Source organism: Acanthochromis polyacanthus, chromosome 23 (genome assembly GCF_021347895.1).
Source record: "Acanthochromis polyacanthus isolate Apoly-LR-REF ecotype Palm Island chromosome 23, KAUST_Apoly_ChrSc, whole genome shotgun sequence".
Taxonomy (NCBI): domain Eukaryota; kingdom Metazoa; phylum Chordata; class Actinopteri; family Pomacentridae; genus Acanthochromis; species Acanthochromis polyacanthus.
Window position 1 is genome coordinate 10,647,510 of NC_067135.1, and position 20,982 is coordinate 10,668,491.

The 20,982-nt window shown below is 39.7% G+C and overlaps 1 protein-coding gene across 1 annotated transcript in view; it reads right to left on the minus strand.

Moving 5' to 3' along the window:
- Positions 1-20,982, minus strand: part of LOC110949394 (protein tyrosine phosphatase receptor type D) — a 376,478-nt gene that overhangs the window by 206,745 nt on the left and 148,751 nt on the right. The window contains 2 exon segments of the mRNA XM_051944213.1: positions 9,570-9,613; positions 20,152-20,261. The gene's annotated coding sequence lies outside the window, so the exon portion shown is untranslated.

Genomic DNA, 20,982 nt, shown 5'->3' on the forward strand with positions numbered 1-20,982 from the left:
TGTCAATGGAATGTCTATTAATTGATACATATTGCTATTGCTTTATCATTACCTATTATAGATTGTAAAAATACAACCAATAGTTTGCAAACTGTAGAAGATTTGGGTTGCAAAGATTTAACATGTGGAGTGCCACATGGCTCCAAACTGGGGCTTCATCTGTTTTGTTTCTGCAATTAAATTATATACAGAAAATGATTAAAATAAAAAAAATTCTGAAAACATTCTGCAGAAATAGCAGCAAACACACTTGACATATAATTTATAATTTTGATGCCACACATGAAATCAATTTAGCGCAGTAATGTTAAAGTTAAGAAATGACCTGCTTTAAAGAATGCAGTTTTCTGGCAAAAGCATGTTATGCAACTAGTAGGAGATGGCAACATATGTTTTCTTCTTTCTTTTTTGTTAAATCAGTGAATTAGTTCTATTGCATCCCATTCCCATAGCACAGTGCACGTTATGCTACTGAATTACATTTGAATGTGACATGATTGCAAAAGTAAAATGTTAAAAAGAACATGACATGATTTCTCTAATAATGTAGCTTTTAAACAGCACAGTAATAAAGGACAATTTAACAACAGAAAATTGTTTCTTCAAGTGCTTTTTAAAAGTGCGGCTTGATAGGGAAGCAAAGTACACCCCTGTGGCTTGACTGTCCCAAATCTGGCTGTTAACTCTCATGCTGATGGATTCAGAGGGCTGCATTAAGAAAGAAGCCAAGAACAATTAGGTAAAGATGATTACGTAAGGCAAGTCGATCACTGCAAGTTTTTGGAAGTGCTTTAAAACAGTGGTAGCGATTTGGCAAGCCAATGCGCCATGCACACTCCTCTTCCAAAGAGCATTGATGGCAAACACCCAATCAATCCAGCCCGTGGAACAGCCAGCCATAATGGAGTTTACTCTATGTATAGTCGAGACATGAAGCTCCACTCTGAGTCCATCGCTTTTATTTTTCTGCTATAATACAGAGAAAGAGTGGGAACACAAACAATCCCACTGCTGTTAAGCCATCAGATTCATCATCAAAATGTTGTAGAAAGGGTCACAGCCTCTGAAAAGGAACCACATTTTGAGCTGGTAATGCAAGCGCACTGTATTGAGTATTGCTTTTACTATAATAGGTATTGACCTCTGCATCAATAAGGATCTGCTGATATCTGCAGTCTTTCAAACCCCACCGAGTTCGAACATGAAAAGTTTCTACTCCAATCACCACAGGTCTACATTGATACAAAAGACTGCTGAGCACTTAAAAAGGAATAAAATATATGCAATGGCGAATGTGATATCAGCTGAATCAGATTTTGATTGATAGGCCCTTTGGGGGCATGCGGGGTGCATGAAAGAGAGAGTCAAGACAGAATTTGCCAACTAATGGTCCATTCCGTTTTTGAATTATGTTTAACCGGGGTATTCAAGATACCATGACAGCGAGAATTAAAGAGTGGAAGTGTGAGTGAAATTGGAATGCCAGTCAAGGAAAACAAACCCCTATACGTTGCTGCACAGGTTTAATTAATTTCATTAGAAAGACAGAGAAATAATTAACTTCACTAGACTCTAGCTGCATTAACATAAGGTGTAAACGAAGACACAATGCTGGTATATTTACAGCCTTGGATGCACAGTCAGAATGAATAAGATTTAAACAGAGAATGGGCTCATTTAATGCGCCTTCAATGTGTGCACACATGCACGTTATAATACATTAGCACTTGTGGGATGCCAAAGGGTCAAGTGGTTTTCAGCGTGCGCTATAAAAAGTCCTGACGCTTGCTAATATTTCCTGATGTGTTCTTTTTATTTGAATACCGGGTGCTGCCTCAGCTAGCTCCTATTGTCAGAGCTTGAATGTCAACACTATTATTACAGCAGGTGATGCAACAGCAGGTGTCTCTCTGCCTGTCTGTCTCGAATCCTCTGTCTCTCTCTCTCTCAGCCTCTCTTGCTTTCCTTCCCTCGGTTTTGTTTAATAGCTATCATTATGTGTCTGCCAAATGGAATCCATTTGAAACCCACTTTTTCTCCCCTTTGCGAGCATCTCTATTTTTCCAGGCTTGACATTCTAGCACTCTTTCACGCTCGCTCTGACTGTAATGGGTGAAACGGAGAAAGTTCCTTGTTGCTGTCTTGCCTCTCTTTTCCCCCATTGTTTACAGCTGGAGCCCTGACAGTGTAGCTTCTGACTAGCTTGGAGAAAATGGACACTTTGACATTTCACACTCCTGAAATGTGGCAGCGCTTGGTATACTAGTAAACACTGTTCATTACTGCCTTGACAGCTGATGACCAATATTCAACCTTCCTGCACCTGCCGCTGCCAAGACGACACACAAAAGGGTCTTTCTAAACTCTGAGATGTTCAGTGCGATCAAAGCTGAGAGTCTGTGTTCTTTTCTATTTTCTCATCCTCTGCTCTTCTGTCTCCTTGTCCTTACTTTCAACCATGTAATCAAGTGCACTTTATTGCTGTCATGTCTGCATGTCGGACTATATTTTCAACTCAGGCTTCATTGATGTTGAGACACTTGAGACAGAACGGGGAGAAAAAAGGCTTCGGAATCGACATGATAGATCACCTTTTAGAACAAAAAGAATAGCTAAATAAATAGTTTATAAGTTTTGAAATTGTAGCCATAGAGTTTTGCAATAAGGGAAGCTCCCTGAACAGGAGCAATAAAGGTTAAATCAATTTGCGTGCCGCATTTGTCTCTGAATATATATCTTGCAGTATGAGGTTAGTATCCAAATTTGTGGTCTACATTTCCTGGAGAAGCAGTGGAGATGTCAGCATGAGTGATTCATTTTGGGTGTACCTGTGAGTCAGTTAGTGTTCTATGTCAATTCACAAGCTTGTAAAATTGAATAGTAAAACCGTAGAAAAAAAAAGAAAAGATTTAACTTCTGCACATTTGAGAATGTGTTCTACCGGATGATTAAGACTCCAGCTGCAATTATGACACGGCAGTAAAAGGGCCGTTCTGATATTATACACTGAATAAAATTCAGGTCAAGTGCTCGTGTACTTCCTTGTTCAAACCGGACCCTCAATTCATTGTTATTCATTAAGGAATTGCTCTTTTTTTTTCTCCGTTTGTTCAGTGTGTCATTTTAAGTCAGAACACATTTGCTAAGCACAATTTAATAAATCTGAAGTGGTTTGGATTGCTTAGAGACTATCGTGCCTTCATGATTTACAAGAGGGAGTAAGGTGATTTCATTTTCTTATAAATTTTAATCTGACTCTCCGCCGAGGCTCACGGCTGTTTTCGGTGCTTACAGGAATGCTGTGAACCGCGAAACAGGAGCCAAGTAAATAAGGGAATTTTTAGTCAATGGTTTCTTGTCAGTTCAAAACAAAATAGCAATTTTACACAATATGACAGTATTGGTGGTTAAATCTTGTTTCTGATTAAGCTTTTTTTTTAAATTCTGAAACTTGCAGTAGAAGTCTTGAATGAAGGCATTAACATTTAACTAAAAAAGTACTATAAAAATTGAAATTGTTTATAAATACACTACCAGTCAAAAGTTTTGGACACACCTTCTCATTTAATGTTTTTTCTTTATTTATCTTGACTATTTCCATTGTAGATTCTCACTTAAGGCATCAAACTATGAATGAACACATGTGGAACTAGAAAAGCACTCAGAGCGCAGTGCTCCACCAAGGCTGCAGTCATTGCATCATTTTCAATGGAAAACTTTGACTTTGCACTTGGAGTAATCTATCAATAAACAAAATTTTAATTGTAAATGTCCATACAGTACTTACATATTTCCACGCTGACTTTTAGCCTTCAACCCAATTCATTAAAAAGAAGCTAATTTATGGTTCATGCTTTGTGTTCGCAAGGATCTGTGTCAGTACAAGTGATGGAAAACTTCTTCTTTATTGATGTCCATGTGCCTTTTGTTCTGAGTTGACAGAAGGAGAAGAGAGAGAAGAAGGAGAGACAGAGTTGTGTGGGTCAGACAGTGGATACTGAGAAGGCCTGAACATGGACTGTATGACAAGCTGATGGTGGAGCTGAGGAATGAGGATCCACGAGCCTTCCAGCACTTCATGAGGATGCCAGCAGCCATGTTTGATGAACGATCCGTTCAGCTCCGTAGTCACAAGCGGTATGGCCGCCTAAACCAACTATATGACCCCCGCCGCGGCCAACGGCCCGCAATGCGCAGAAAGCCGCTATACCAACGCTCATGTCACCACTAAAACCAACGCTCGCTACCGCTCGCTACCGCTAAACCAACGCTAAAGCAACGGCCGGCTTCAGCGGTGCCACCACTTATCAACACCCGGCTACCGCTAACCAACGCATAAGCAAACGTAAGCAACGCCGACTTCAGCGGGGCACCGCTAAGCCAACGCCCGCTACCCGCTCGCTACGCCAAACCAACGCCTAAACCAACGCAAAAGCAACGGCCGACTTCAGCGGTGCACCACTTATCCATACGGCCCGCTACCGCTAACCAACGCTAAACCAACGCTAAAGCAACGCCGCTTCAGCGGTGCACCACTAATCCAACGCCCGCTACCGCTCGCTACCGCCAAACCAACGCTAAACCAACGCTAAAGCAACGCCGGCTTCAGCGGTGCACCACTTTCAACGCGCTACCGCTAACAACGCTAAACCAACGCTAAAGCAACGCCGATTAGCGGTGCACGCTAAGCAACGCCGCTACGCGCTAGCAAACCAACGCTAACAACGCTAAAGCAACGCGGCTTCAGCGGTGCCCTTAGCCCGCTACGCTAAACCACGCTAAGCACGCCTGCTTCAGCGGTGCACGAAGCCAACGCCTGTTTTCTATTTTTTTCCCATTTGTGCACGGTGACGGGCGTTGTTGAAATTCGGCCCCCCTCCCTACCGTTCAAGGAACGCTCCAGGGCAGTGTGACCGGGCCTTAAGGTTCCACATTCTGTGTTTTTTTTTTTTCTGAGTTTGATGTGACAATGTGACATTTATTGCATCTATGCGTCAGATGAACTTGTATCCTCAGCATTGGAGCTTAAGTCCAATCTTTCCACAGTAAAAGAAACCACCAATTAGTGCTTATATCTGGATAATAGATTTAACATTAGCATAAGGTCTTTCCATGAAGCATCAACTAGCACCTCCAGTCTGACCCTCAGAATCAACGGTTTTTCGTTATAGTTAATGAAGTCATGCACTATTTTATCATCACTATGAATATTTTCCAAGTTACAGCCCATTAAGTAGTAAGGCGTATTTTTTCTTACATTTTGTAGAGAGGTGACATTTTCTAGGGTGAAAAAAGTTCCGTGAAAAGCTGCAAGCAAATCAATTTTATGTCCATTTTACGAACCCTAAAAGTGTATTTAAGATAAATTTTAAAGGAACTATCAGCATGTGTGACTGGTTGGTGAACAATTTTGAGCAAATGAAAAGTCACATTCTTACCTACATTTGATGCCATGATCATCCTCTAACCATGAATGTCAGATTGTACTAATTTTATATGGAATGACCCAATAATATTCACTGCATTAAATATGCAATGCGGCGATTAACACCTATGAACTCTATCGTGTGTTAAGAGTTGAAAGAGTCAAACACTAAATGCAGTTGTCTCGGTTAAACCAGCGAAATGCAAATGAGATGCTTTTTGTTCAGGTGAGCAGTTCACAGAAGATTTATACATTGTGATATTTTGATTAATTCAGGGGCAAAATACTGTTCATGTTAATCATGCAAATGGTAGATTTTGATTGGAGTTTGAGATTTGATAATATATCTGACCATGAATCATTTCTCTTGGAATGGACTGATGAAGTAACCACTGACCAATCAGCAAAGTGCATTGTTGAAATCATCTGAAGCCAGACATAATTCAGACTCTGTACGGGTTGTGGCAGAGAAAGTATGAATTTGGAATGACTACAACAATTTTATATTACCTGTAGGGTTCTTTTGATCAGAGATATGGTTTATTCCATAATGTACAAATTAAACTATGATGAACAGGTAAATTGTGCATTATTACAGGTATTCTGGTATAATGAATAAAATATGACTGACTTTTTTTCATTAAGAGCAGTGTCATTTCTCATTGGCTTGATTTATACGAGCAATTGCAAAATCTGGATTTAATACATCAGTGTTGTCTGGATTGACTTGCGGTATCATATGGACAAAGAACCAATAAGCAAAGCACATGAACAGCGTATAAAAAAGAATTCCACTGGTTTTTAGTCTGTGTGGAGGGAATTAGTCTACATTAAGCGCACTACATCTCACAGTTTTGAACCTATGTCCAAAATTGGCTGTGCTATAAATATGACATATGTCTCATCACTATAGAGGTATGGAATTCATTTTGGCACCACTGAGGTTTTTTTAATACGATTGTCGCTAGTATCATTCATATTGGCAAAATTTCCAGTTGAGCAGCTGAATATTTTCATATCCGGTGGGACTCGGAACGGCACTTTTTTTCCAAAGAGGAACAGCAATATTGCATGTCTTTTGAGTTTATGCAAAGCGTCTCCCATTTTCCCTCCAACAGCGCTCAGTCAGACCAGCCATGGCGAATATCATTAAATGCCCTGCTAACACCCTACTACCAGCCTCCACAACAAACAACACCTCTCTCCCTTTCTCTCCACTCATTTTTCCACTCCCTCTCCTCCGTTTTCTTCCTGGCTATCACTCAGCAGCAGTGCACGAGGGGAAAGAGAGTGCATTGATCTGCCAAAGTGAGCAGCTATTTCACACGGTCAGTCTGTGTGGCACTCCTGTCCCTGAATGGGAATTGCTCATTTCACCTGGCTGCCCGTGCCTATAGCGGACTAGCGGGAAGCCCCGTTGGAGAGGTACGGGGAGAGGGAGGGAGCGAAAGAGTCAGGGCCTGGTCAGGGCTTGGCAGCTGGCAGATAAGAGCTCTCATGCTGCTCCTGCATGCACTTACCACTGCCTTCCTTCTCTGTCTTTCACATGCTAACATGCACATAACTTTTTTTTTTTTTTCCCTTTCTCCACACATGTGAGGCACTAATATAACTTTGGCGTTCTGGTGAGTCAGCCTTCTTTCAGGCAAGGATAAAGTAAATGGTGCCTTTATTGAGTCTGAAATCACTAACTGTGGAATTCCCAGACAAGGCTTTAACTCAGCCTGTACTCCATTCACTGCCAAGATGCCATGTGTCCGGAGATCTAATATTGTGTCCAAGGCAGGTGCTGATAAACTGATAAACAAACCAGCAAAACTATTTATGAGATTCACATGGACGACATAGAGTATAGGAAATGTGGTTCTTTGTGAATCAAAGGGTTCTGCCATTAGGAACTAGATATTTCATCCTTAAATTTTGCTGCCTGGTTTATGTTGTGCTTTTTACCACAAACAAGACTTGCACTGTTGGTATGCAATTCAACCAGAACTAAATTCATGCCTGTGTGAACCTCTGTGATCTTTGACGCATTTGTAAAACTCCTCTTTTCATTTTTCGAGCTCAGAATTTGCTTCAAGTAAGAACAATTTGAACTTTTGAGGTGGATTACGAGAAGACCACACTGTTTGCAACACTAAGTTGGGGGCAAAAATTAGCTGACAGGCATTTCCGTTGCTTGAATATAACAGTCAAAACAATAGCATGTCTGTCATGGTTCGCACATCTAGTAACAAAATATGTCCTGTTTTTGATGCTGAATGAAAATAGTTTGCAGTTACATGTGGAACCTGAATTTTCTTGCATAGGAGACATAGTGTGTTTATTATTAAAATTGCAATACTAGCAAAGCTGTTTGGAAACAAGGCGTTGGAGAGGCGGTGGGGATGGATCGAGGGTGTGTGGTTAACTGGAGATCTGAGTTCTGAATGTCTTGTTTATAATACCAAAAAATCCTAGTTTTGGTCAAACTCTCTCTGGCATTGATTGAAACTGCTTAAAATGTATCTTTTTGTATCAAAGTTACATATTTACAGTCGCCCCCCCCATTGAAAATAATTCCTTCCTAATGCAATTCCAACATCATTACCTCCTTTGGAATGTGTAAATCTGTAAAGTCCGTGCCTCCATCCTTACCCATCTCTCTGCCATTCACTGCAGCTCGAGCACACCAGCTCACCTACGACTGCTCAGCTAGTCTATGCTACACAATGGTGAGTTGCAATATTGGCGCAATTGAATCAATTTGAAGTGGAAGCTGATAGTAATAGTAACACAACATAAATCCCCACCATGCTGGTTGACAGGATTGGTAACTTTAGTTTTGTTACATCTGAAACCCTAAACATCTAAATCTGCTTTTGACTTGGTAATCAGTACACTGCGATTTCATGAATGAAATATTCAGCTGTGGTGCTGACTGCTGTTTTTCCTGTAGTGTGTCTTCTGTCATTAAACATAGACTACGAATATGTTAGCTAGTAAAATTTGATATATATTGTTACCTGTCATGCTTCAAGTCAACTTTGACTTTCTGATATTTGACTTACCTTGATTCTTTAACTTAATCAAGTGTTAAAGTGACTAAATGTAACAATTGGGAAGGAAATTAGGCTTAAGTTGTACTATACTGTATAGGAATTACAAATATTTTCAGTGGATTCTTTTGCTTTTAAGTTTAATATGTACATTTTGCAGCTTTGATTAGTTCATGAAACAATCGTGGTAAATGTGGAGTTGCTTGCATTTCTCACAGAATTGGAAAAAAAAAATCCCTTTAAAACGCTGCATGGCTTGGAGTAATTTGCATAAACCCAACACCACTGAAGATCTTAGTTTTTGTCTAAACACAACACATTTCTTGCATTTTTGAGGTTTCTGTGCAGTTTTCTCCCATATTCAGTATCCTATCACCTAAATCTGTCTTTGCCAAATCTTAATTTACATACAAGCGACTCCTTCAGCTTTCCGCTATCTGACTCACCTCTCCCACAGTGCTCTCTCCAACCCTCCACCTCCCCATCCTTCATATGTCCGAAACACATTCCATCCAGCCACTTCATTCCCCTACTTCATCCTTCACATGTTCTCAAATTTATTTCTCTCTATCTCTCTCCCCTGGTCAGCCCACTTCCCTCCCTCCATCTCGCCTATCTCTCTGCTGCTTCTCCTTGCTCAGTGACAGTCTCATCACACTCTATCAATCAGGCTTTCTGAGACCCGGGCGCAGTGCAGCACGGCATCGCACACTCCTGGTCTGGTCCCATCAGTGCCAGTCAGTCTGCCTCACTCTCTCAGTCACTTTAAAAGGTTTAGGTTGCCAGATATAGTCTGTTTCCCCCACCCCGTTGCAGGTCAGGAGATGGGAGGGACTGAGCCGGAGTCGAGATTCAGCTTAGCACTTGATTTGATATCACTTGACATATTCCCCGGCCTGTCTCAGCACTCAAAAAACGAGCAATTTCTGGATATTTGGAGACGGTCACCTCAAATTCTTAGCCGGCGAATTGGAGAACATTATGAAAACACAGCATGTGACACCCTTAATGCGTCGCATGAAATTTTACCAAACGGGAAACGATGCAAAACAGGGGTCAGACCATTCCTGTCCTCAGCTCATCAGATATTCCTCTCAGTTTCTTACCTGCCGCAGGCCTCATCCTGTGGTTGATGTCTCAGGAAAGAGAACTGCATAAATGAGAAAGACAGAGAGAAACAGGATAGGGATGAACAGCTTAATCAACTTGTCTATGTGAAGTCAAAAGCCAGACATTTCTCTACATTTACTACAACAAAAAACAAGGGATGCTTGCTAAAAAATAAGCACCAGTGAGCTTTAGTGTGTAGCATTTAACTATCATGGTGTTCATTTAATTGCTTCATTTACTCATCACCATTATATACACCAAATATATAGAAAAGACACACAGAATGCTTGTTTTGCAACCAAATATCAACTGAAGGAGCAGAAAATTGCGTCTGCAGCAGAGAATGACTTCACCACAACTATCGATTGACTTTGTGAATTATGAAAACAAGTGTAATTACATTTTCCTTTAAGTAGCACAACAAATTAGGCTCGCGAGTTATTCTGGAAGCAAACGATGAGAGAAAAAAATGTCTTTTTACATCTATTTAATGTGCTGGGAGGATTTTCTCAGGCTATTTTCTTGCTAAATGCATTAGTAGATGCTGCTATGCCCATGCAAGCCTGTGGACTAATATTCTTGTAAATGATTAGCTACTTATTTAAGCAACAGGCAGAAATGTGCTTTGGGTGGTTACAACAAAAATGAGTTGGGAATAAATATTTCTTTTTTTTAAATTTTTGTTTCTTCACTGGATGAGCGTTAATTGGACTCATTATCTTTTACAACATAATCGTAGGGCTTTATGGCAGTCAGATGTGATGACAAGCAATGATGCTGATGAATGTTATGATTACAGAAGGTTTTCTGGTCAAAAATGCCTCATTTGTGTTAATTTAGATAAAAATGTCTGTGTAAATGTTTGGCTTTTCATGTAAAAAGCACAAGTGGAAAGCAGGCGAGCTGATTTCATGTTTAGTTGCATTGGAAGGTCTTCAGCTTTACGGCTCTAACATGTAAATGACCTAATTACCCAGGCGATAATATGACCGCTTCCTAGCACCTACAACCTGACCTCATCACCAGTATGTTTTGCTGAGTTCCTTGTTATCTGGGTTCCCTCTATAAACCCTGTTCATGCTAATGAATTCGCAAATTAAATTGTAGAACACAAGAATATTAGGGGTGCCTGCCATTTTGATGCAGTGAGGAATACTCAATTAGGCTGGATTTGGCCTCCGTAATTATTACATTATAGCTAAGATAAGTGTTCAATGGCAACAAATGCTTTGATGGACTCCATTCTGTAACAACGGCAACAGCCGAGCAGTGATGAAAACACCATAAGAGAAGAGTGAAAGTGTGCAGAGGGGGGAGAAGAAAAAAGCAAGTGAGAAAGTGACAAGAAAGCTATCGCACGGGAGCCCCTGTCTGCAGCAGCCATATTTCATTACACAGCACCGAAGCTTAGGAGGCAATCAAGCATATTTAGCCATCCTCGTCTTGCCCCCCCCACAACCACCCCAAAGCAATTATTACTCCCCAGTTTTTTACTGTGCTTTGCCATGAGGAAAATGAACCGCAGTACTTATCAGCTCAATGCATGCACAAGTGACTGGGGTGGAGGACATGTAAGTTTGCATATATGTGTATATATGTGTGTGCACTGATGCTTGTGTGTGTTTATGTTCAGGGGAGCAGGGAGGTGCTGGAGGAGCGTGAAGTGGCGAGTGACCACTAGTGAGCAATAGGTTAGCTTTTTCAATCCCATTAGCTCCGTAACATCAGCACATTTAGGTGCAGCAGGCGGAGCGAGGGGAGATACAGAGATAACCATAAACATGTCAACAAAAACGCACTGTTATTTGCATTCATATTGGAAAGAGCCAAATTGATGTGGGGTCAAACAAGGAAGGTGAGGGTTTATGACCTGTGCACAGCTCTGCTGTCAGCAGCTCTGATCTATCGGACTGGCCAGCCTTGTCAGGCTTTACGCCTGATTATATTATCATGGCTGACGATCAATGCGAATGAATGATTCGCTCATCCGCAAAGGGGAGTAGAATGAATAAAGCAGACATGCAAACAGTACATTCTTTAGTAATACAGTGAATGAAAATGCATTCCCCTGCCTGCAGTCATCTACTTAAGTGATGTATTGCTTTCCAGTGTAACACAAAATGTTTTCCGAATATTTCGACTGTCTTGCTCTTTTACTCACTCTGTAGCTTTTTAAAAAAAATTTTTTATCTAGTAGTAATAGAGTAAAACGGCAGAACTATGAAATCAAAGAGAAAAAAAACAAAACAAACATACTTCACTATTCTGTGGGTTTTGAGCAGCTAATGTGCAGTCATTTGGGTGGCGCAGCCGCCAACTGCAGCATTAGTCCCCATCTGGGGACTTGTGTTTTGGTGAAAGTGCTTCTCCATTTGTGAGACTCTTCAGTTCTGGGCATCCTCCCCAAGCCCATAACTCAACGTCCTCTATCACTCCCATGCGACTGACTGTCATAATCATCGGCATTATGCTACCTCAATGGGCCTGATTTACAAGTCTGGACATGGCACCAGCTCTACGCCAAGGGGTAAACATGAGGCTGTTTGCTACCGCCAAGCCTATTTCTCTCTTCCTCATTTAATGGGGAGGGGAGACTGATATTCAAAACAGAGAAGTAGCTTTTCAGATCTATAGCTAAACAATATTGCAAAAACAAATCCATAAAATGGACCTAGATTTTGTTTGAAATAAGCATCCTCTGTGCAGTTAAATCTGCATGAAAACAAGCTGGAATCTTATACATAAATGCATACACTTGCTGAGTCGAAACATTTTTTTTTTCTTTTCCATTCAGGACTTTACAGTATGTTTTGACAGATGAGAGGGGTTAAATCTAATAGCTATAAATGATGGTAGCTTTAGTTATGGTGATAGATTTTACAGGAGTGTTTTGCTATTTACTGTATGGTAATTATGTTATTGCCCATCATAATGAACTGATAGCTTTTTGTGATCAAATCTCACTTTTGAGAAAGTCAGCATCTTTATGGATACAACAAGTAGTTTGATCTAAACCAACATTTGTTCACACTTTTATAAATAAAAGGCGCCATAAAAGTTAGAATATAATGAAATTTTCACACAATTCTCATTCTGTAGCTGCGATAACCTCTAAAAAAATAAAATAAAATTGACTGACTGGAATGCTAATCACTATGCTAACTCATTTATTCATTTATAATAGGGTACCTTGTGAAAATAACATCTTTATTAATACATTTTATTTAAAGTTAGGGTAATGACTCCCATTAAGGGCTTGCATTTAAAAAAAAAACAAACATAAATTTTAGCTCTATTCTCCAGCATAATTCCCATATAGTTCCTTATTGTTGCAGCACATTAGTAAAATATACATACATGTATATATTCCATGATAAACAGAACATTTTCACCTGTAGCTGTTAATTAAAAGTAATGTAGAGAATAATTAGACACAAGTTATTCCTTGTTTTTGTATTTCTGTGGACTTTGATCGAACCTCCTTCACCTTGAGGCAGCACCTGGCCCTTCCCCTAACCCTCTCAGTCATTTCATAATATTATATTAGCCCATATTCATCCACATATTGTGCCTGCTAAGTGATAGGCCACATAAATCAATTTTTATATATACACACACAATAACAGTTATATGCAGCTTCCAGACCGCTTGCTGATAGCTGCCATTTCTTATCACTCCAGTTGAATATGGTGCAGTTATGAAGGCACTTTTGCTGGCTGTCTGAATGGCGAAGACTGAGAGCGAGAGGTGATGCATTTTTGTTCAAAATTACTGAAGCTTTTTTTTCCCCCCACCTTTTTTTCTGAAGTTGCCCAGATTTGAAAAGAGGAAGCGGGTGCAGTTATGACACCTACTCAGCCTGTATCTGTGATATCTTAATCATACTGTGTGTGGCAGATACTGTGAATCGGGCTTTGTGGATTGTATTTTACGTGTACAGTATAAACCCATACTGTTAAAGATAATCAAAAAGCACGCAGAGAAATTCACTCTGCTTGCTCACAGCTCTGGCAAGGGGAAAATGGTATCCCACAATGTACAGATTCCTCTTGTCTTAGCCGAGCAAAGGCACGGTGGGTGTAATTCTGCCATCTGTGGTATCAAATTTGCAACTTCTAATACATAAGCTAATCAAGCATGTTTATTTTTCCTCTTACCGGGCTTCAACAGATGTGCGCCGCAGCTAATGAACGCTGCCAAAATGACCTTTGGTAACTGTAAAGTGTGGATATGCTACAATGGAAGGGAAGCCCTCGGCGGTGATGCTTTGAGACCATTTGATAGACAAAAGCACAGCAGAGAAAGAAGAGAGGAAGTGCGATTCAGGACGAGAGGAGAGCCAAGAGACACTTTCTCTTTCACTCTCTTGCTCCCAACTGCTCCCAGTGCAAGAGACACGGGCCGCTGCACAGACAGATGGTGAGGAGGTGTGTGATGTGCGGTGTGTGGTGTGTGTGTGTGCGTGTGTGTGTGTGGTGGGTGGTGACGCCATTCGGCTTCGTAGTGTGAGAGATGGAGCGCTACAGAGAGATGTAAAGGGAGAAAATGAAGGAGGGAAAAACACTGCAGAGGTGTGTGTGATGGAGAGAAAGCGGTGACTTTCTCACGCAGACATTAATCCATTTCTTTAAATATATTTCACGTCCAAATATCATGTGTAACTTCATTACAGCAGCAATAAAAGTTCATTGCCGCTGTCACTTTTCCGTCATACTGTGCAGAGAAGACTTAAGTAAGGAAACTCTCCTCATGATGATGATGGTGGTGATGATGATGATGATGAGAGGCACACCTACTAGGAGAGCTGTGGTTGTGGAGTAGATGAGTGCAAAGATTCTGCATTGACAGACTGCCATCTACTGGACTTTACTGTAATTTCAATATATAGTTTTATCACCATGCCGCTTCTATACACAGTACTGTACGCATACATGCATTTCCCTTTTAATGATTGTGATTTGCTTAATTATGCCAGATTTAACAAGATCTTTACTGACTGAAATAAGTCTCTTGGTTTCCTGTGAATGTTTGTGTCACATTTGTTGTTTTTGCAATGCATTCTTTAGAAGCCAAGTTTTATGTCCCTCGAGAGAGCCTTCAGAATTCGAATCAGTGTCTACCTTTTTCTGAAATAACCTTAAAATGGAAATTAGGAAAATAAATGCAATGTAACGCAACAGACATTCAATCTAAAAATTGTGTATGCACTCTTACACTGACGTACCTCGTGCAGAAGGTGAGAAAATTCACTTAGTTTTGTGTAAAAACAGACCCTACCCCGGTGATAAAAGATCAATATTTATCGAATTTTCTCATGTAAATTAAGCTGTAGAACAGCAAATCAAAGTGAATGGAAGGAGGCCGTTTTAATGATGCAAACTGTAGCACAAGCCCTCACATGGAGCCACTTATTGTGGTGGAAGTCTTGGAAGGCAAATGGTGATGCATAGCACCATCTTGTGGTTGTTTCATGTTGGATAAAACTGGCAAAAACAACGTAATTTATCTGGAATAAAACAACCAAATGGATAAATCTGATAATTAAAGTTTAAAGCCTGGGTAATTTCAAACTGCTAAGATTGCATTTTCATGTAATGCAAACAGTAAAGGAGATGTGTAATAGCATTTCTCCTTCACTTCTCATTGAGGACTGTTTTACATATGCACAGCTGTTTACACTACGATACGCAAAGACAAACAATATGATTAATCATCTCTGAGCAATAACGAATTCTGCTTTTTGCTGCATTTGTCTGTGTTTTTGCGCTTATTTATATGTGTTTGCATCCAGAGTGAGACCTTACAGTACATTTGAGAAGGCAGCAGAACCATTACCTGTCACATGACTAACAAGCAGCCAGCGTGCAGTTAATGGTCATGAAAAATGCACCAGACTTAAACACCTCATCCATAGTGCCTTGAGACAAATCCATGCATTTCATTAAACACACACACAGACACCGGCTCTTCTGCAAATTATTCCTCCTTTTGCAGTGGGAATAAAATGAATTTTCTATGCGTGTTTTTCTCATAATCACAACAGCTATTCAATGTTTGGGAATTAGCAGTTTCATTACCACAAATTAGGGAAAATCTATGTACTTGAACCCACAACACATTCTCCTTACAACCCCGCAGGTTCAAAGTCACAGAGCGCACAGCGTAACAGAATGTATTTTATTGAAGTAATTAATTAGGAGTTTATCAGACGTTGTCACTAATCATTTAATATTGTCCCTTTTTTTGTGCTTTCCTGTTCTACTATGGCCAGTACTTCAATCTCTAATCCTGTCTGTTTGTGGCTTAGCAGAGATTCACCCTGGGAAACTGCTAGCTGCTATCTGACATGAAACAGATTTGATCCATTTTCCCGAGCATATCTGTCTTTTTCAGACAGGCAGTTTTCAAAAGAAATATGTCAGCAGTCTGGGGATTATGCTTTTTTGCTAATCACCAAAAAGACCCAACCTGCCCGACATTTCTTTGGTTTGACAATGCAGTGCGCCGAGCAGAAGTCCTTTTTCTAATTTAGATGCTTATTTTGATCTTCTTCTTTTATGCTCATTGTATTGCCACAATCAGATGCATCAACTATTAACTTCATGCTCCACCGAGTTACATGATTATCTCCTGCAAATGAAAAGTGATTTTAACAGGGAAAAAAAAAAATCTCAAGACGGACTAATTTCACAACCTTGTTCTTACTGATGTTGGGAAAATAGACTCATCATAATTCAGCCAGAGAAGTTGGCACAGTTTTACTCTGTTGGGGGATAAACCATCTATCACAGCAACCTGGAGGTGAACTTCCAGGTAAACATTTTCCCTCGTACTCATGCCTCCTCCTGACACACAGAAAATGCCTAAATACCCTGCAGTGCTTTTGATTCTCAAGTCAAATACCACTAAAACCCTGTGCCGTTGTTGTTGTTGTTGTTTTTTTACCATAGGACACAGTTTTCATGACATTTCTTGCACTCCAATGCTCACTCCTTACTCTTACGCTATTTTTTTCTTCTTTCCCGCTAACTGTCTGATGCTGAGTCTGCTCAAGTGTAAGCACACAGCATCTGGGATGAGTGTGATGGATTCCTGGTATCATTGGTAGTTATTTGCAGCGTGCCTATAACCACAATTCCCCAGCCACAGCTTATTGCAGGGTGAAGCTGAGCGAGATATACTCTGAGGCTGGCATGAAGCCACTGGACTTTGTAATAATTCATTGGCCAAAAAGCCCTCCATGTACTCACTGTGCAATATTTATACGCCGCTGAATGTATTTCCTCAGCTACATCACCGCAAAGGCTCAGGTCAGGGATTTTCTCTTCTCAGAACAGGTTTTAGTGTTTCATACCTTAGTCAAATCTGGGAAATAAAACTGGGAAGTTTCGTCTGATCACATTTTGACAGATTGTAATGACAAAGATGCCTCCAGCAACAGAGGCAGTTTTAAACTTTTTATAGCCATACTACATTTTCAGCTAAGTGGTGTGTTCATCTGACATTTAAACTACCGTAAATTACAGATGATGCGTTTTCGTACAGTAAGTGGACATTTATCCTTTCTGTTGTGTGTCTTTTGTCTTATTCTGTCCTAGTACTCTTTTCAATTCAATCTGAACTCTGAGTTTGTCATGTTTTTCTCTCTTCCTATCCAGTCTCCTCTCCCTCTGTGTTCCCTATTCCTTTTCTTTTTTCTGTGCCGCTTGTTTGTGCTGTTTCATAACTAATTTACTTTCTCCGTCCTCAGAGAGGCATCACATAAAAAGTAAATGCTTCAATCTGTGGTTTTAAAAAAAAATCTTTTCCAGTGTGGAGGAGGAGGCTTTAATGGACACGAGGAAAAAAAAATCATCAAATTGTTTCTATTGATAGAGCTCTCTTAAAGATGCAAGCCATTTAATGAAGTGCAAATGTAAAACCCCGCAATGCCATAAACAGATTATTTTAGGTGGCTGCATAGCACTAAAAACTGGAATGTAACTTTGAGGTTTTGATGTGTGATAAAATTCTGTGTATCATCAAATGTTTTATCTATAGATGTCAGTCAATGGTGATTTCTCATGGATCCTTTAAAAACACCAGAAATAATGAGACCGTTCTCCCATAAAACCCCAAAAGTTGCTTGTGCAAACATTCATTGATTGCATTCTTGCCCTCTAGTGGTCATAGCAATTATGATGGGGGCAAGTGAGATGATGTAAGGTTCGTTCGAAATCCGCTCAGCCTGCGCAGAATAGATCAGGGCAACAATAGCATTGGGACATCAAGGTGGTTGCAGTTTTTAGAGTTTTTGGTTACTCTCCAGCAACTGTATGGCTTCAGGTCACTAATCTGACTTTTGATAGAAACTTTTAGTTGTATTGGAGATGTCTGAATTTTATTAGCCTGATTTTGAAGCTTTAATCTGTTAACATAACATGTGTTGGGTGGTTGGTGGGGACATTTATGAGCCAGACAGGCTGCATACAGTACATTACAATTCTATTCTAATGTGTTTTATTGTTGAACTGCTTTAATTCTGAAAGAGTGTAGCAACACCAACATGCCAAGGATGTGAGGATTCTTTCAACAAAATCGATATGTTTCAGTCCTGACAGTTTAATTATCTGACAGATCAATACTGAAAGCTTTTGTCTTGCTTTTTTTTTTTAAACTATCTGTTTATTAATGCTTTTTATGTATTTGTGCAGTTAAAATGAGACAGGTACCTCAGCTGATTTATATACGGCAGCAAACTGATTTGATGCTGATTTCCATGAGAATTCACATAAGAGATGAAATCATAGACAGAGATCACATATTGCCTGTATAGCATTTTAATAGGCCACCATATTTTATCAAAATGACAGTGATTGAAGACTGCGTACAAGATGATATCTGTGTCATAATATTTTAATATGTCAGTGTCTTTCTGTAACTTTATGTACAGACTTAAGGCTGCTGGAAGCTGTTTATTTTGACTGCCAAATTTTAACATCACCCCGTGCTACCACCGCCTGTTCGTCTCAACAAGAGAGGTCCAAAAAGAGTTGGCTGCATTTTTTTTTCCGTGCTAATTTCAGACAGAGTTATTAAATATGCCAGTCAAACAGGCTTTCCTGTGAGGCCTCTAACTCAGTATCTCTTTGCAGCACTGATGTATCCTTTTGTGCAGATGACACACAACTTTATACTTTCTTGTAACCATCTTCAAGTGTTGCCACTGACTTTGTTGAGTGTGGCCCCATTTGGCATCATAAGTAGCTGTTTGTCTAATGGAAATTCTACAACCTGTCAAATATAAAAGGACTTTTTTTTTTGTCTCAAAACACTGTTATTACCCACATAGACATAAGGAGCTTCAATTGTAGATGTTTCACTCATTTGGAAACACTGTCAATGAGGGATTCATCATTATTTTAATTATTATTATTGCTGTTATTATTTAACCAGTTAAAGTTGTGCGAGCTTACCCTGTGAACTAGAGTCTTATTTTCCTCCTGTAAATATTCTGAGCTCCAAATTGTTCCCATTACAGATAATTGTGGTAATCACTGTAGTAAATCTGAATTCATTTTCCTTTCAAATTGTTGCTGTGTGTGTTGAAGTCACTTTAAGACTGCCACACCAGCACCTTCAAAGACAGTAAACAGCAACTTATTTTTTTTACAGATTTATTTGCTAAATGAATCCAATTAGTTTTATATGAACTGTCATATAAATGCGTGGACTAACACAGCAGTTCTTAGAGCACATCATGGTTATGTCACTCACAATATCAAAAATAATGTTCCGTTTATATTTATGTGCAATATCATGAGGGAATTCAGAAAAATCAACTCATCTTTTCTAGTTTAGTTAACATAAACATATGTCTTCTGCTAATTTCAAGTTAAATTAACTTAAAATGTTTATTTTGATTTCCACATCACTTTAGAGCTTAAAATCATGAGTTCTAATAATGTGACACATTATGTGAGTTGAATGAACAGCAAGGATCTTACTCAACTCATTAAATTAAGTCTACAAGAAACAAAGCACCCACAAAGCAGAACTTCCCTTGTTGTTATAGTTAAATGGATATAGTAGAAAATCGCTTGCAGTGTGTCTTTAATACATGTTAATTTAATTTATGGTTGGTTTTTTTTCATAATAATCCAAACAATTTGACAGCCATGGCAAAAATTAGTACTGAAATCGGTCCTTACATCTATACACTTACTACAGTACAGTTAACTCACATTTTTAAGGCAGCAGGGAAACTGAAAATGATTTGCAGTGCATTCAAAAGCTACAACTCAATTGAGAAAGAGTCTGCTCCACTGTTTTTCTTTGGTTTTTCAATGAGCACTGTTCATGTTTATTCTGAAAGCAGCTTTTCTCTTAATAGCAGCTTACAGTGATGAGAAAAATTCTGCCATTAATTTGGCAATTAAGCTCTTTTTTTCCCCCCACAAGAATTAATAAGATAAACACATAAATGAATTAGCTGTCATAAAGGTTATAAGATTAATATGGAAAATCTTGTCTGAGGAAAGCAGCTGCCCTATTGACTATGTGGTTTATTGGATCTGAAAGAACACTTGTGTGACTTACCAAGAACTGAGGCTTCTCTGCCGGGTTCATGCAGGTGCCAACATGCTGCCCGATGCTGCAGTTTTACCTCGCCGACACACCGGTCTAATTAATGCCCCCTTTGCCCCCACCTAGGAGATAAACAAAAGTCAGCAGGGTCAAGTTTGGGCTTCAAAATCACTGAAATACAGCCACATGGGTCTCTAGCACCATGTCATTAACGGCATCAAAATCAACAAACTGTTTACAGACAGACTTAGTCCATCGTTTGAAAGCAAAAAACATCACTGTTTGTGTTTCTAATATTAGTATGATTTGCATAGGCTGTTTTCAAGAATGCAGCTGTTTGTTGACCGTGGAAGAGAGCGGGTAAAAAGGTGCCTATGAAAAAAGCAGAAGCCGATATGTCATATTTGACATGTTCAGTTTCTTTCTTCTTTTTGTTGTGATGTGCTGTCTCTCAAGCATCCACCTTTACCCACAGTTTTGATACTGCGACACAGTATGACAACAAACACTTGAGAGCAGACATAGAAGAACAAAGCAGTAAAATATAATAGATCATTGCTATTCGACAGGTTTAAAGGTCCTATGTTGTGCACCTATTTAGCAAGTCAATGAAAGTCTCACATGTCTCCAGAATGTGTCTTTCAATATGTCAAGCTCAAAATACCACAGTGATTAATTTCACCGCATAACTCCTGGTTTTAGCCCTGTTTACCCCTAATCAGGGTTTTTCATGGACTGTAGCTTAAAATTACAGTTGAGCTACTGCTGTCTGCGCCCCTTCAGGAAGAAAACTCTCTCTGCATCCTCTCTGTTTAGTGATCAGCAGCATGGCAGCTGATTTAG